Source organism: Elephas maximus, chromosome 4 (genome assembly GCF_024166365.1).
Source record: "Elephas maximus indicus isolate mEleMax1 chromosome 4, mEleMax1 primary haplotype, whole genome shotgun sequence".
In the NCBI taxonomy this organism is placed as follows: domain Eukaryota; kingdom Metazoa; phylum Chordata; class Mammalia; order Proboscidea; family Elephantidae; genus Elephas; species Elephas maximus.
In genome coordinates this window covers 68,930,321-68,948,139 of record NC_064822.1, presented here as the reverse complement: position 1 = coordinate 68,948,139, position 17,819 = coordinate 68,930,321, and the positions used below count along the sequence as shown (strand labels likewise).

Sequence of the window (17,819 nt, the reverse complement as noted above, 5' to 3'; positions counted from 1 at the left end):
TTGGAGTTCTTAAGAGTCCCATAACCACAAAATTGTCATTCTTTGACCTTTTTCATAGCTCCGTGGAAAACCCCATTCACAGTATGTTGTGGTTATTTGACACGGATGGAGCTAGCTGTGTGGGAAAATTATTTACTGAAAACCATCAACAGCAATTGTTTAACATTACAGCTACCTGATGCTACAATACCAGTTGGGGCCTAAAGAGCCTGATGAAAGAATAAAAGGAAGATGTAAGGAACAAGATGTTCAGAGAGAGCTTTGAAAAGCTTGTAAAAATGCCTGGGTATGTAGAAGGCTGTACCATTGTACAAAAAAAAAAACTTTAATCTCCAGTATCATTTCTATTGCAAAGGGCATATTTTCCAAAATACTGATCCTCCTTCTCTGTTTCCAACTTTCACATTCCAATCACCCGTAATTATCAATCCATCTTGATTGCATGCTCAATCAATTTCAGCCTAAAGCAGCTGATAAATCTTCTATTTCTTCTTCTTTGGCCCTAGGGTTTGGCGCGTAATTTTGAATAATACTCATATTAATTGGACTTCCTTGTAGGCATATGGATGTTACCCTACCACTGACAGCGTTGTACTTCAGGGTAGATCTTGAAATATTCTTTTTGACAATGAATGCAACACCATTCCTCTTCAAACTGTCATTACCAGTATAGTAGACTATATGATTGTAAGATTCAAAATGGCCAATACCGGTCCATTTCAGCTCACTAATGCCTAGGATATTGATGTTTATGCATTCCATTTCATTTTTGGTGATTTCCAATTTTCCTAGTTTCACGTCTCATACATTCCAGGTTCTGATTATTAATGGATATTTGCAGCTGTTTCTTCTCATTTTGAGTCATGCCACATCAGCAAATGAAGGCCCTGAAAGCTTTACTCCATCCATGTCACTAAGGTCAACTCTACTTTGAGGAGGCAGCTCTTCCCCAGTCATCTTTTGAGCACCTTCCAACCTGGGGGGCTCAACTTCCAGCACTATATCAGACAATGTTCCACTACTATTCATAAGGTTTTCACTGGCTAATGCTTTTCAGAAGGAAACTGCTGGGTCCTTCTTCCTAGTCTTAATCTAGAAGCTCAGCTGAAACCTGTCCTTCATTGGTGACCCTGCTGGTATCCGAATATCGGTGGCAGAGCTTCCAGCATCACAGCAACATGCAAGCCCCTACAGTACAACAAACTGACATTGCGAATACCTTCTTTCACCAACATAAACATATGGAACACACAGATGGGACACAAAGAAATCTACATCTGTGGGAAGAGAAGATGGAAAAGCTCACTATCATCAGTCAGAACAAGGCCAAGTGCTGACCGTGGAAAAGACCATTAGTTGTTCATATGCAAGTTCAAGCTGAAACTGAAGGAAATTACAGCAAGTCCACGAGAGCCAAAATATGACCTTGAGTATATCCCATCTGAATTTAGAGACCATCTGAAGAATAGATTTGATGTATTAAGCACTAGTGACTGAAGACCCCACGAGTTGTGGAATGACATCAAGGATACCATACGTAAAGAAAGGAAGAGGTCATAGAAAGACAGGAAAGAAAGAAAAGACCAAAATAGATGTCAGAGTAGACTCTGAAACTTGCTCAAGAACCTCGAGCTGCTAAAACAAAAGAAAGAATTGATGAGGCAAAAGAACTGAACAAAAGATTTCAAAAGGCATCTCGAGAAGAGAAAGTATTATAATGACGTGTGCAAGGAGCTGGAGATGGAAAACCAAAATGGAAAAATACACTCGGTGTTTCTCAAGCTGAAAGAACTGAAGAAAAATTCAAGCCTTGAGTTGCACTAGTGAAGAATTCTATGGGGAACATATTAAACGACGCAGGAAGCATCAAAAGAAGATGGAAGAAATACACAGAGTCATTATAACAAAAAGAATTAGTCAATGTTCAACCATTTCAAAAGGTAGCATATGTTCAGGGACTGATGGTACTGAAGGAAGAAGTCCAAGCTACTGTGAAGGCGTTGGCAAAAAACAAGGTTCCAGGAACTGTTGGAATATCAATTGAGATGTTTCAACAAATGGATGCAGAGCTGGAGTTGCTCAATTGTCTGTGCCAAGAAATATGGAAGACAGCTTCCTGGCCAACTGACTGGAAGAGATCCATATTTATGCCAATTCCCAAGAAAGGTGATCCAACTGAATGTGGAAATTATAGAACAATATCATTAATATCACACTCAAGCAAAATTTTGCTGAAGATCATTCAAAAACAGCTGCAGCAAAATATCGACAGGGAACTGCCAGAAATTCAGGTTGGTTTCAGAAGAGCACATGGAACCAGAGATATCATTGCTGATGTCCGATGGATCCTGGCTGAAAGCAGAGAATACCAGAAGGATGTTTACCTGTGTTTTATTGACTATGCAAAGACATTTGACTGTGTGGATCATAACAAATTATGGATAACATTGGGAAGAATGGGAATTCCAGAACACTTAATTGTGCTCATGAGGAGCCTTTACATAGATCAAGAGGCAGTTGTTCGGACAGAACAAGGGGATACTGATTGGTTTAAAGTCAGAAAAGGTGTGTGTCAGGGTTGTATTCTTTCACCATACCTATTCAGTCTGTATGCTGCGCAAATAATATGAGAAGCTGGACTCTATGAAGAAGAACGGGCCATCAGGTTTGGAGGAATACTCTTTAACAACCTGTGTTATGCAGACGACACAGCCTTGCTTGCTGAAAGTGAAGAGGACTTGAAGCACCTACTAATGAAGATCAAAGACCACAGCCTTCAGTATGGATTGCACCTCAGCATAAAGAAAACAAAAATCCTCACAACTGGACCAATGAGCAACATCACGATAAATGGAGAAAAGACTGCAGTTGTCAAGGATTTCATTTTACTTGGATCCACAATCAACAGCCATGGAAGAAGTCAGGAAATGAAAAGACATATTGATTGGGTAAATCTGCTGCAAAGGACCTCTTTAAAGTGTTGAAGATCAAAGATGTCACCTTGAAGACTAAGGTGCGATGGACCCAAACCATGGTATTTTCAATTGCATCATATGCACGTGAAAGCTGGACAATGAATAAGGAAGGCCGAAGGAAAATTGACGCCTTTGAATTGCAGTGTTAGTGAAGAATATTGAATATATACCATAGACTGCCATAAGAATGAACAAATCTGTCTTAGCAGAAGTACAACCAGAATGCTCCTTAGAAGTAAGGGTGGCAACACTGCGCCTTACATACTTTGGACATGTCAGGAGGGATCAGTCTCTGGAGGGCATCATGTTTGGCAAAGTACAGGGTCAGCAGAAAAGAGGAAGACCCTCAATGAGGTTGATTGACACAGTGGCTGCAACAATGAGCTCAAGCTTAAGAACGGCTGTAAGGGTGGTGCAGGGCCGGGCAGTGTTTCGTTCTGTTGTGCATAGGGTCGCTATGAGTTGGAACCGACTGGATGGCACCTAACAACAACAACCATTGTACAGGGCTGTATGCATGCTGAGGAAAGATCTGAGATGCCCCAATCTCTTCTTATGATGAAGGCTCAAAGATTTGATTTTCAGATTTCCTTTTTCTAATATGGCATAGTAGAACTGCCTTATAGGGTTTCCAAGGAGTGCCCGGTGGATTCAAACTGCTGACTTTTTGGTTAGCAGCTGAACTCTTAACCAAAGTGCCACCAGGTTTTCCATATATTTATATGTGTGCCTGTTTGCGTGCATGCACAAAAGCGCTGCCATCCTCTACAAATAACTACCTCCCTTTTGGAAAACAGCTTTTCGGTTGTTACTGGGCCTTAGTAGAGAATGAACAGTTAACCATGAGCCAACAAGTTACTGTGCAACCTCTGTGTCGTTTGACCAACAAAATCATAACTTTTGGCATGCACAGTAGCACTCCACTGTCAAATTAAAGTGTTATAATTGAGACAGGGCTTGAACACGTGTTAAAGACTCAAGTAAGTTAATGACATATTGGCCCAAATGCCCAAGGACTATACTCCTGCTATATTACCCACCTTCTTTTTCCTAGCCTGTAAGTATGGCCTCATGGGAAGTTCCCTACCTTCCAGTTGATTGAGGAATATAAAATTCAGGTCTGGTTTACAGACGGTTGTGCACAAAATGTAGGCATCACTCAAAACTGGACAGCTACAGCACTGAAGCCTCTTTTTGGGAGTTAACTGAAGAATAGTGGTGAAGAATTCCTCCTAGTGGGCAGAATTTCAAGCAGTGCTTCTGGCTGTTCATTTTATTTAAAAGAGGAAAAGGTTAGATGTTCGATTGTACACTGATTCATGGGCTGTGGGCTATGGTTTGGCTGCATGATCAGGGACTTGCAAGGGACATGATTGGAAAATTGGTGGCAGGGAGGACTGGAGAAGAGGTATGTGGAGAGATCTCTACTCTGAATATGCAAAAAACGTGAATATATTTGCATCCAATGTGAACACACACCAGCAGGTGAACTCAGCTGAAGAAAATTTTAATAGTCACCTGGATGGATAATACATTGTGTGGATACCAGTCAACCTCTTTCTCTAGCCACTCCTGTCATTGCCTGATGGGCTTATGAAAAAAGTGGCTATGGTGGCAGAGATGGAGATTATCCATGGCATCAGCAAGAATTCCTCTCACCACGGCCAATCTGGCTTTAGCCACTGCTGAGTGCTCAATCTTTCAGCAGCAGAAACCAACAGAAAACCCATTGCCGCTGAGTTGATTCCAATTCATAATGACTCTATTGGAAGAGTGGCACTTCTCCACAGGGATTTCAAGGAGCACCTGATGGATTTGAACTGCTGACCTTTTGGTTAGCAGCCAACCTCTTAACTACCACACAACCAGGTTTTCCAGAAAACAACATAGAGTTCTCAATATGACATCATTTTCTAGGTGTGATCAGCCAGCAACCTGACAGCAAGCTGATGACATTGCACCACATCCATCATGGAAAAAGCAGCATTTTGGAATAGACACTAACTCTGGATATGGATTTGCCTTCCCTGTGTTTTGGGGTTGGGCACACAATACTTCTGAAAAAACCACTGTCTGTGAACTTATGGAATGCCTTTTCCACCATCATGGCATTCCACGCAGCATTGCCTCTGATGAAAGAATCCACTTCACGGCAAACAAATCGTGGCAACGGATCCAGACTCACAGAATTCACTAGTCTTACATGTTTCTCACCAGATTAAAGCAACTGAATTGTTAGAACAGTAGAAATGCCTTTTGAAAAGTCAATTATGGCTCCAACTAGGTGGCAATACTTTGCAGGGGTGGGTAATATTCTCTAGGAGGCTGTATATGCTTCAAATCAGTGTACAACATATGGAGCTTTTTCTCTCATTGCCAGGATATATTGGTCTTGGAATCAAAGGGTAGAAATGGGAGTGGTACCACTCATTACTACCCCTAGTGTCCACACACAAAGATTTTCTTTCCATGCTTGTGGCCCTAGGCTTTTTTAGCCTAATGGTGTTAGTTCCAAAAGTGGCAAAGTTTCAACCAGGGGACACAGCTACGATTCCACTGAACAGGAAGCTGAGAATATCACCAAGCCATTTTGGACTCTTCATTCCTTTAAATCAATGGGCAGAGAAGAGAGTTACTATATTGGTTGGCTTGACAGATCTTAATTGCCAAGGGAAATTGGACTGTTATTACACAGTGAAGGTAAAGAAGGATATGTTTGAAAAAAGGCAATAGCTTAGCGCATACCTTAGCACTACCATGCCCCATGATTAAAGGCAATAGAAAAGTAAAAAAGCTCAACTCAGGCAGGACTACTAACGTTTCTGACTCTTCAGAAATGAAGGTTTGCGTCACCTTATCAGGCAAAAAATGATGACCCGCTAAGGTGCTTGCTGAGGGCAAAGGGAATATGGAATGGGTAGTGAAAGAAAGTAGTTATAAATACCACCTAAAACAACATGAACAGTTGCAGAAATGAGAACTGTAATTGTTGAGTATGTCTTCCTTATTATAAATAAATTTGCATATGTATATGTACATGAATCTAGGAATATTGGCCATCATCAATAATAAAAAGGAACACATAAACATCAATATCCTAGGTGTTACTGAATTGAAATGGACTGGTATTGGCCTTTTTGAATCAGATAATCATATGGCCTACTATGCCAGGAATGACAAATTGAAGAGGCATGATGTTGCCTTCACTGTCAAAATAACATCTCAAGAGGTATCCTGAAGTATAACACTGTCATGATAGGAAAATATCCCTATGCATACAAGGAAGACCAATTAATACAAGTTTTTTTCTAATTTACTTTCCAACCACTTATGCCAAAGGTGAAGAAACTGAATATTTTTAACATCTTCTGCAGTCAGAAATGGATAATACATGCAATCAAGACTCATCGATAATTACTGGCGATTGGAGTGCAAAAGTTGGAAACAAAGATGAAGGATTGGTAGTTAGAAAATATGACCTTGGTGATGGAAATGATGCATGATAGAATTTTGTATGACCAACAACTTCTTCATTGCAAATACCTTTTTCAACAACATAAAGGAAAACTATATACATGGACCTTACCAGATGGAATACACAGGAAACAAATTGACTACCTTTGTGGAAAGAGATGATGGAAAAGCTCAATATCCTCAGTCAGAATAAGGCTGGGGGGTGACTGTGAACCACACCATCAGTTGCTCATATGCAAGTGCAAGTCCAAGCTGAAGAAAATTAGAAAAAGTTCATGAGAGCCAAAGTACAACCTTGAGTTGTACCTTGAAGGCCGTCTCAAGAATAGATTTGATGCACTGAGCCCCAATCACAAATGACCAGATGAGTAGTGGAATGACATCAAGGATATCATACATGAAGAAAACAAGAGGTCATTAAAAAGAGAGGAAAGAAAAGAAGACACTCTGAAAGTTGTTCTTGAGAGCAGAGTGGCTAAAGTGAAAGGAAAAAATGATGACGTAAGAGAGCTGAAAAGAAGATTTCAAAGGGTGACTGGAGAAGAAAAAGTATTATAATGAAATGTCTGAAGACCTGGAGATAGAAAACCAATACGGAGGAACACGCTCGGCATTTCTTAAGCTGAAAGAACTGAAGAAAAAAATTCAATTCTCAAGTTGCAATAGTGAAGAATTCTATGGGGAAAATATTCAATGATGCAGGAAGCATCAAAAGATGATAGATGAAACACAGAGAGACACCATACCCAAAAGAATTGGTCAACGATCAACCATTTCTAGAGGTAGCATCTGATCAAGAACCTATGATATTGAAGGAAGGGGTCCAAGCTGCACTGAAGGCATTGGCAAAAAACAAGGCTGCAGGAACTGATGGAATACCAAGTGAGATATTTCAACAAACTGCTGATGCACTGGGGGTGCTCAATGGACTATGCTAAGAAATTTGGAAGACAGCTACCTGGCCTACTGACTGGAAGAGATGCATATTTGTACCCATTCCAAAGCCAGGTGATCCAAAAGAAAGCAGAAAATATCAAACAATATCTTCAGTGAGTCAGAATCGACTCAACAGCAACAGGTTTGGTTTTTGGTTTGGCAAGTAAAATTTTGCTGAAGATCCTTAAAAAGGATTTGCAGCAGTACATCCACAAGGAACTGATAGAAATTCAGCCAGATTCAGAAGAGGATGTGGAAGAAGGGATATTATTACTGACATCACATGCATCCTGGCTGAAAGCAGAGAATACCAGAAAGATGCTTACCTGTGTTTTATTGACTATGCGAAGGTATTTGACTGGGTGGATCATGAAATATTATGGACAACATTTTGAAGAATGGGAATTCCAGAACACTGAACTGTGCTCATGAGGAACCTGTACATAGACTAAGAGGCAGTCGTTTGAACAGGACAAGGGAATACTGCGTGGTCTAAAGTCAAGAAAGATGTGCGTCAGGATTTTTTCTTTTTACCACACTTATTCGATAAGTACCCTGAGAAAACACTCTGATAAACTGGACTGTATGAAGAAGAACAGGGCATCAGAACTCATTAACAACCTGTCTTATGCAGATGACACAACCTTGAATGCTGAAAGTGAAGGGTACTTGAAGGACTTACTGATGAAGATCAGAGACCATGGCCTTCGGCAGATTACAGTTCAACATTAAGAAAAAAAAAATCCTCACAACTGGACTAATAAGCAACATCATGGTAAATGGAGAAAAGACTGAAGTTGTCAAGGATTTCATTTTACTTGAATCTACAATCAATGCCTGTGTAAACAGCAGTCAAGAAAACAAATGGCACATTTCACTGAGTAAATCTGCTGCAAAAGACCTCTCTAAGTGTTGAAAAGCAAAGATGTCACCTTGAGGACCAAGATTCTCCTAACCAAAGCCATGGTGTTTTCAGTTACCTCATATGCATGTGAAAACTATGATATTGTTCTATATTTCCACATTTTGTTGGATCACCTGTCTTTGAAATGGGTACAGTATGGATCTCTTTCAGTCAGTAGGCCAAGGTAGCTGTCTTCCAAATTTCTGGGCATAGTGCAGTGAGCACCTCCAGTGCTTCATCTATCTGTTGAAACATCTCACTCAGTATTCCATCAATTCCTGTGAATAAGGAAGGCCAGGAAACCCTGGTGGCATAGTGGTTAAGTGCTACAGCTGCTGACCAAGAGGTTGGCAGTTTGAATCTGCCAGGAGCTCCTTGGAAACTCTATGGGGCAGTTGTACCCTGTCCTATAGGGTCGCTATGAGTTGGAATCGACTCGACGGCAGTGGGTTTGGTTTTTTTTTTTTTAAGGAAGCCCAAAGAACAATTGATGCTCTTGCATTGTGGTCTTGGCAAAGTATATTGAATATACTATGGAGTGCCAGAAGAATGAACAAATCTGTGTTGAAAGAAATACAGCCAGAATGCTCCTTAGAAGCAAGGATGGAGAGACTTCACCTCACATACTTTGGACATGTTATTAGGAGGAACCAGTCCCTGTAGAAGAACATCATGCTTGGTAAAGGAGAGGATCAGTGCAAAAGAGGACTACCTTCAACAAGGTTGATTGACACAGTGGTTACAACAATGGGCTCTAGCATAACAAGGATTATGAAGAAAATGCAGGACTCAGCAGTGTTTCAGTCTGTTGTATATGGATAGGGTCGCTATCACTTGGAATGGACTTGATGGCACTTAACGATAACAACATAATTTAATTTGGATTGAACTCCACCATTTACTATTTACTTTCCATTTGTAACTCTAAACATACATTACTTTTCATTTGCTTTTTTTATCTTTTGTTGGAATAAATATTTTCATTTTGTTCTATTTTTTTTTGAAAATCTTATTCAATGTACTTTCACCATTCTTTTATTAGTGCTCTGAATTTTACTATATACATTCTTATTCATGAAATAGCAAATTATAACTTCTACCGTTTCTCAAACAGTGAAAAGTTTATACTGCCCTTACCTTTCTTTACAGCTTGCTGTACATTTGTTCCATTGCATGCTAATGCAAATAGATATTTAAATTTAGAAACTTTATAATTAACATTTTCTGTAGCCAATATCAATTTAGGTGTATTCACGTAATTTTTTTTTCCCTCACTTTCATTTGCTTTCTGAATATCCAAGCTTTAATCTGGGATAATTTTTTTTTCTGCTTGATTTTTTAACAAATCCTTTAGTGCCTATCAGTTGGCAACTAATTGTCCCTTTTTTCAATTCCTTGAAAATGACATAATTTTGCCATCATAATAAAAGGACCTTTTCAATTGATATTAATTTATACGTTTGTCACATTTCATACAGCACTGTATTCTGCCATTATTAAAATTAGTCACCATCGACATCTTATATATATAGTACATATGAAGCAGTTTTGACTACTCCATCATTTCGAGTAATTTTTATTATGCCTTTCTATTGTTCAAGTATAGATTTCATTAGGTATAAATACCACAAAAATCAATCCATATTATAATATATAACAATGTCCATGGCATATAAAAAAAAAAAATTTTTTTTTTTTTTTAGCACTATTTAATTGAAGGCATCAAAAGTGAATGTCTACGAGAATAGTAAACATCTAGGTCTTCAACTTAAAGTGAGAACATTCATGAATAATGTTGGAGAACAATATCAGTGTTTTAATTATATAAGTAATGAAAACAGAGGGAATTATTATTAGTGTATGGAAATGTAATAAACCTCCACAATGGAAACTAATTTATTTCTAATAAGCAGAAATTCACACATATGCATACATGATTACTCTGTTTATAAAAAATAAAAAAATATAATTAATAGAAATACACATATAGCTGGCAATAATAGCCATCCATATTGAAGGATCAAATATTAGTCCAGATTCCAGAGACATAAATGTGGATTTACTTGCCATTTTACTGGATTTAACAAAGCCTATGTTTTGAGTGAATTTTAACTGAAATCCCCTACAGGCAACACGGAAGTGAATTTCCTTAGGGTTGCCGGCTAAAAAACTTACACTTTTCTTAATGCAAGACGAAGAATGATTGACAGAATTCCACTTGATACCAACTAATCATTTTAATTTCAAATCTTATTTTTTCTGATGCTGAAGTGTCATTTCACCTTGTGGTTTAAAAGTCTCCTTTTCTTGCACTCTCCATTTTTTGTTTAGATGAGATTTTTGAAAATTACTTTTTCTCACCCTGTGTAGTTTGACTTCAGTTTTTGTCACTTTCAGACAAATATTTCTGTTAAAATATACAAAATTTGTTGTTATTAGAGAAAGAACAATACAACGTATAGTACCCAAAAAACCCATTGCTGTCAAGTCAGTTCTGACTCATAGTGACCCTATAGGACAGAACAGAACTGCCCCATAGAGTTTCCAAGGAACGCTTGGTGGATTCGAACTGCCGACCTCTTAATTAGCAGCTGTAGCACTTAACCCCTACACCATCAGGGTTTCTAATGTATAGCACAGTATATATTATATTACAATGAGTAGTTATCTAATATTTTAATCTCTTGCATGATATATAATTCAACAATGTTTAATATTTTACCTTTCCAAGAGATACTGGTTTTTATCAGGGGACAACTGATGATTCTATAATATATTAAAAAATCAGATCGAGTGCAAACATTTCAAAAACTCGACTAGATAAGTTTGGAAACAGTGGAGTTTGTGCAGCTACATTAAGGTTGAAAATGTAATAGTGTCTCAGAATAATATTCAGCAATTATGATTAAATACCTGCTGATAATGGTGCTATGACTTTAGCATTTGTTCATTATAATGAAAATGGTATTATGAGGAGGCGTATGTAATGTCAAGATTTTGGAAGCTAGCCTAAAAATAGGACTTTGAAATTTAATAGGATTAACATGGCCTAAGATTGAATAGTTTACAATGAGATGAAAACATTTAACTATATTATTTTATATTGAGCCTAGTCTTTAAAAAAAAAAAAAAAAAAAATTTTTTTAGACCTGTATTTTTAAAAGAAACTGATTGAATGATGCAAGTTCTGACATAATTCCTCATCCACCTAGTTAGATTAAATTCATTCAGTTTTATTTTGAAGAAAAAGTAGGATGAGGTAGCTTTCATAAATAATAATAATAAAATAAAATAATAATCTGAATATAATAATTGATGATGAAAGGTTTTTTAAAATTTGAGAAAACATTTTTAAAAATGAACCACAATGATATAAGGAAATCCTGTCTAATAGGTTATTTTACAACTTGTAACTGAAATGGATCAAAAACAATTACATGGCCTTTGTGACTAAAATAATAACTAAAAAGGAGAATATCTACTGAGTGCTTGTAAGTGCCAGGTTGTGTGCTAAGTGTATTACATGCACTATTTTTATATAGTATCATTTCTATTTTGTTTAGAAAACTGAGCAAATTTCTAAAGGTCAAACATTGCAGGCTTAAAAGCTGAAATTCAATTCTAAATTTCACTTACTCTGGAGCCCACTGACTGAACGAAATTATATGAACTGAATTAGTATAATTAATTACCCAATTAAAGTGACCTTCGTTGACCTTGACAAACATAGGGTCTTTCTGGAAATTTGAATCAAGAGTATTCTTACATAAATGGTCTACATTTTCATTTATCGACTTACAGTCTCTTACTCTAGCCATTAAATAATTGAGAATTACTTCTGTAAAAGAAGAGTTTTTGTTTCTAATATGTTTGTTTTTTCTTTTCTGTGCTTTCAGTATTTTTACTCCGTGTGTATGTTTAAAAAAAAAATTTTTTTTTTTTTTTAGTATGTTTAGTGTATTAGGTAACATGTCACAAAATGTAAAAATTTTCTTTAAATTCTTAGTGATTTCTCAGGACTCTCCACCCATCCATGAATAAGAAAAAGAGCATATGGTAACACTTCACCTCCTTTAAGTAAATATGTGTGTAACACTAAATCAAAATAATTTCGAGCAATAAATTAACATGTATATATGCTAGCTTTTCTATCCCCTCAACTTTGAATTACTTAGCCTTTAACCAGTATTACTTTCTAAATTTTCATAAAAATTGTTGCAGTGTTTTTTTCAAATACAGATTTTTAATTTTTCACACAGGTGATATAATGGTTTTATGATACTTTGATGGAATTTGATTTTAAATAAATAATGATATCTTAATTTATGAGCTTCTTTATCCTCAATAACTTATTGCTTTTCATGACTCCAAAAAATAATATTTTGTTAAAACCAGGATATCTAAAAAAAAGGACTTACTCTACTCTGGACCCTTGCGTAAAGCCTAAAGTAAATCTAGATCAGAACTAGATTCTTCAGTTGCCGGTGACCACTAACCCTCACCTTACTCCCATCCCCCACAGCCCGGTTTGTGTGCAGGAGCCATCTTGTCATTATTTGCACCATATATTGAATTCTGAAAGCACAGTTACCCTAAAACACAGTTCATGAAATCACTCAGCTGCAGAGACGAGTAATCAAGGAGTAATCTACTCAGATATCAACCCGGCCAAATACCCAAAGAGGCAGCAATTCAAACCTGAGAGCAAAAATAGCTCCATTTCAGACACTGAGCAGGACATAACGTACGTGGAATTAAACCTTCATAATGCGTCTCAGGATCTTCAAGGAAATGACAAGAAACCCCATTGCAAAGGTAAAGCATTTACTGGACCTTCAGTACAAGTGCTCTGGGATGTGCAGTTGGGGAGCAGAGATGGGGGGAAACAGGAAACACTGAGGCATGAAACGAAGATGGTCAGATTTAGGGAATAGGCTCACATAGTTTCGTTTTTGAGAATCAGAGCTCAAATTGGGGGTATGATATTCTAATATGGAATCTGAAAACTAGTTTTATTCAGGCATTGATGAAATCTGTAGTTTTGGACCAACAATTCATGGAGCATTATGTTTACTGACAATGCAGTGGTATAGAGAAAAATTACAAGGTGGACGTGGGTTCAGTTCCAGCATTTATGCATATAATTTTCTGTGCCTAGGGTTCCTCTTGTATGTACATCTTCCAGACAATTCTCTCCCTCTTTGCTTTCTCAGTATTTCCGTTTCTCCCTGCAGTTTTCCCATCACCTCCAGGGAGGCTCGCTGCTATGACACTGGGAATCATCTGCTTTGTCCTGATGGCCAGTGTACTAACCACGACAGTCGCAGTTGTCACTCCCCATAAGTTTTTGAAAGGTAACAAGGAAGCTTTTTATTCTAAGGATTTGTAAGTGCCTCTAATTATTTAATCATATTAAGGAAGAGAACTTTCATTTCAATGTATGTATTTGGACTCAGTGTTTATATTTGGACTAAATGTGCAAAAGTTATTTTGAATTTGTAAAAAATATAAATAACAGAATGAGGAGGAGAATACATACATACATACATATATATACATATATATATATATATATATAAAATCCTAAATTTCTTTAGGACCCTAAAAAAAATTATAGAACAATGCAAGTTAATTTTTCAAAGTTGTATCAAGTACTGTAAGGGACGGTAAAGTTTGGTTCATTAGGCTGTTTTTCCCCAAAGACCACTTGTTACCTGCATGTGTAGGAATCAAATTTCAGTAGTTAAATTTTTCCCTTCCTGACTTTATTAACTATTTTTTTAAACATTTTTATTCCACTATTCTAATGCTGAACACACCACATTTCAAATAGGAAAGTGAACTACATATTTATAGCACATTAATCTTTCTAAGAATTACTGTAAATTTTTTAGTCATGGAAGAGAACATTTCTTCTCAGATCATGACCCAAATAGGTATGTAAACATTTATAATATTCTGATATTAATGCAGATTATATTTTGTGTCTGTATTAGGGCTTATAAAAATGGTAATAAAATTTAAAAGCTAAAATCGAGCAATACATTTTCATAAGATTACAGGAGGGCATTCTTTCTTGTTTCAAAATAAGACAAAATATCATCTTAAAATCAATAGACCATTATATATATAATCACTAAAATAAAATAAAGGTGGTACAAGTACATTTTCAGGACATATATAGGATGTAGTCTTTGTTTGTTTGCCTCATGGGTACCTAAATTAGGGGTTGAGATGCTAACTTTCTGTGCATATATATATGGCCTTGTGTGTTTTGTTTTACATGTGCCAGTTTGTGAAGGTGTGTATCTTGGTTCTGCACATATTTGTTTGTACCTCTGCAAATATGTCAATTAATATTTATTTGTCAATTCAAATCATTTTGGTGGTAATTCAAATCTTTCTTAGGACATTGTCATCGTTGTCCAAAGGCCTGGTTTATCTATTCCAACAACTGTTATTACATTAGTAATGAAAGAAAATCATGGAGTGAGAGTCGGATGGCCTGTGGTTCTAAGAAATCTAATCTGCTTCACAGAGATAATGAAGAAGACATGGTAAGATTTTTAAGTTATTCAAACATTTTATTGAGAGCTTATTTCAGTCAATATTATGTTTGTAGGATTCATGCACATTTTAGTATATAGTTGTAGTTTAATTTCAAGGCTGTTTAATATTCCTTTAATTAATTTTACAATATTTTATTTATATTATTAGGCTATTAATGCACATTTGCTTATTTAGTCCTCTTTCTTATGAAAAACACTTGTGTAAATGCTTTTCTTCTAAAATAAACTTTGTTATTTTTACCTTATCATATGTAAAAAAATAAATAAAATAAACATATAATTGTGCAGACTGATCAGAAATACAACCTTTTGCCATCAAGTTGATTCCAATTCATAGTTACCCTAGAACCTACCTCTACGGTTTCCAAGGCTGTAAATCTTTATGGAAGCTGATTGCCACATCATTTCTCCTACAGAGTAGGCTGGTGGGTTCTAACTGCTGATCTTTTGATTATAAGCCTAGAGCTTAACCACTGTGCCACAAGGGCTCCTAGAGAGTGAATGACCTATGTATTTAAAAAATACCTGGTCCCTTAGTAAAGTGCCCTGGTGGTGCAGTGTTTAAGCACTCCACTACTATCCAAATAATCAACAATTCAGCCTCACTCTGAAAGAAAGGCCTAGCAGTCTATCTGTATGTGAACCACAGTCTCCACCAGCCTGAGCCAGAAGAACTAAATGGTGCCCAGCTACCACCACCAACTGCTCTGAAAGGGATCGCAATAGAGGGTTCTGAACAGAGCAGGACAAAAATGTAGAACAAAATTCAAATTCACAGAAAAAGACCAGACTCACTAGTCTGAGAGAGACTGGAGGAACCTCTGAGACTGTGGCCCCAGGACATAGTGCTAACTCAGAACTAAAGTCACTCCCGAAGTCCACCTTTCAGCTAAAGATTAACCCATTGCCGTTGAGTAGGTTGCGACTCATAAGAACCCTATAAAACAAACAACACAAGTGAGGAATGTGCTTCTTAGTTCAATCAAGTATACGAGACCATATGGACACCACTTGCCCAAAGGCAAAGACTAGAAGGCAAGAAGGAACAGGAAACCTGGACAAATGAACACAGGGTACTCAGGGTTTAAAGAGAAAGGGGAAGAGTGCTGACACATTGCTGGGATTGCAACCAATGTCACAAAACAATTTGTGTATGAATTTTTTAATGAAAAGCTAATTTGTGCTGTAAACATTCATTTAAAACACAATAAAATTAAAAATAATAATTAAAAAAAAGAAAAGAAAAGATTGGAGACAGCCAAGAAAGCCTGTGGGGCTCAGTTCTAGTCTGTAAAACGTGAGGTTGCCATGAGTCAGAATCAATTCTATGACAACAAATTTGGTTTTTTTTTTTTGTTTTGGTTATTTACAAATAAGTTTTAGAAATAGTCTTTCTTGCCCCTTAGTAGCCCTGTCCCTGTGTCTGCTCTCAATACTTTTCTCTCCTCCCTAAAGCACTATTATGATTTTTAGTATAATAGATTAGGTTCGATTGTTTTTGAATTTTGTATAAATGAAATCATACAGTATGCATTTTCTTTTTGGTCTGTTTCATTTCACTCATGTAAGACATTCATGTAATCCATCTATATTGTTGCAGTTAACTGTAGTTTGCTAATTTTTAGTGGTATATTATGTGAATATAATATTTTGTAATCCATTTTACCGTGTATATGGAATTTGGATTACCTCTAGCGCTTGCGTGTTATGAGTAATTAATTATTCTTTGTACATCCTTGTATATGTATTTTATCCTGTGGGCTTTTATCCTCACCTCTCACCTGCAGTCAAATCTGCCCCTTCTGGCAGTCACACTGCTGACTTTTGCAGCCTGCCCCATGCTGTAAAATCTGAAGGTGTTCTCACTGAGCTTCGGTAGGGAAGGGATTGGGAGCAGCCTGGACAAGAAGGCTGCAGATGTGTGCAAGTCTTACTTCAATATCTACCAGCCTTCCAGGAATAAATCTTTTTCAAATTATTATTTGACTTTGATCAATTTCCAGAGCCCTGAAAGTATTGTTTTTGTCAGTCTGATCCCTTTACTCAGTCACACTAATCAATGTTTATAATATGTCTGGTATGAAACACTCACTATGAGAGCAACTTGAGGGGCTCTGTACAGTAAGAAAGGTTTCACTTTATTTGATAGAACAAAAAAAATAATATAATAATTTACATTCGATTTGTCTTAAAATTGTTTTCTCCTAGTATTTCATGAGGTATTTCGGTATCTTAACATGGATTGAATTTAGTGGCAATTCAACTTTCTCCTCCAAACTGTAAGAGTTTTGAAATTCCTCTATTTTATAACTTGAGAAAAAGCAATATATGAACAATAATAAAACTACAATTATTTAAGTCTTCATAGACAGATAGTAGAGGAAATACTCAGGTTGAGATATATAATGGTAGATCTACATAAATTATTTAAGAATGAAATATTTAGTACATTATTAAGTTATATATTATTAATATTAATACATTATTAAAAAGAATAACTCCATGAATATTATTTTCATATATATATTTAAATATACATATATCTGTTCTTAAAAATAATGTTATTCCCTATCACAGGAGTTCAATAGCTCCAGAGAGGAACAAGAATTGCACATACTTTAGTATTTACAGTAACAGGATTTCTTCTGAATACTACTTAGAATTAAAAACATATGTTTGTAAGCACCAGGCATGGTCATTTCCATACATTTGGTATGATGCTATTCCCCATCTATGAACACATATTTTTAGTTTCTTCAATAGCCATACAATTTTTTACATTTTTAATTTACAGTAACTTTAAATATATATATAATAATAAATTTACTATTTCAACATTTTTATGCATACAATTTAGTGACATTAGTTACATTCATCACGTTGTGTATTCATCACCACTATCCGTTTCCCAATGTTTCCATCACCCTTAACAGAAGCTTAATGTCTCCTAGACAGTAACTC

At 36.4% G+C, this 17,819-nt stretch overlaps 1 protein-coding gene across 1 annotated transcript in view; it reads left to right on the top strand.

Moving 5' to 3' along the window:
- LOC126075183 (NKG2-F type II integral membrane protein-like) overlaps positions 1-17,819 on the top strand; it is a 237,776-nt gene that overhangs the window by 37,961 nt on the left and 181,996 nt on the right. The window lies entirely within an intron of this gene.